The sequence below is a fragment of the Wasmannia auropunctata genome, unplaced genomic scaffold (genome assembly GCF_000956235.1).
Source record: "Wasmannia auropunctata unplaced genomic scaffold, wasmannia.A_1.0 LD336053.1, whole genome shotgun sequence".
In the NCBI taxonomy this organism is placed as follows: Eukaryota; Metazoa; Arthropoda; class Insecta; order Hymenoptera; family Formicidae; genus Wasmannia; species Wasmannia auropunctata.
In genome coordinates, this window is record NW_012026837.1 from 6,609,397 (window position 1) to 6,610,455 (window position 1,059).

Here is a 1,059-nt window from a genome sequence, read left to right on the forward strand (position 1 = left end):
AGATTTCAAGCTGTAAAATGCTTTTTTGAACATCTCGATATGATCATTTTTGACGAAGTTGCTCTATCTTGAAGTTTGCCTATTTTTAGAGGATAGAACAGGTGATCCTTTAATTTTTTGGACCAGTAGATAATTAAATTATTTTACAAAACTGAAAGATGCTTATTAATAGCATTAAATTATTTTGTCACTCAACATCATTAAGCAAATATTTCTGACTATTGTGGATAAACATATTGGAAATTTTCGATATACTAGTTTTAAACAAATGATAATGCGGAAAACGAAAGGTCGCGGCCTCGACATAGTCTTAAATTCATTGGTGGAAAAAAAGTTTAGTTGTAATGGTATGCATATCCATACAAAATTACGTTTTTAAAAAAAAGAGGTAAAAAACACCAAGTATACGCGTCCTTCGTACAAATGTTTTGCTATCAAAAATTAGCGCAAAAAATTTGTAGTTATTAGTAAAATAAAATAATTTAAAAAAAATTAAGTGATATGTATTACTTGTAAAAAAAATACATATAAAAAAATAATTTTCTAAAATATATAGGGGAAAATCGGGGAGTATCGGACAAGCGATAGTATCGGACAAGAGTTGTTTCAAGCATTTACCGCTAGAGATAGCACCTGTGAGACAATCGGCGTGTTGATTGAAGGATGGAGGTACGGATGACGCAATATTAGGACAGACGGCAGTGGTGTTGCCAAATGGTAATAAATTTAATGTTTTGAACCGCTGTTTTATCTTGTCTGAAAGTAAGTATAAATAGGTTTTCAGTTTATGGCTAGAAACAACATTTATTATCCTTTAACTGATAGGCTATAAATCTCGTTAGGCTTACTAATACGCAAGTGACAGCCGATTTTTTGTTGTGTGCTGTTCGGGTTGTATCGGACAGATGAGTTGGTTGTATTGGACAACCTATACGGTTAATAAAACTTAAATTCTCACACCATTGCTTTGAAAATAGCAATCTTTTTTATAAATGTGATGCTTGTATCAAAAAAAGTAAATAAAATGTAGTTTTTATTTTTTGTTTATTTTTTATGAAA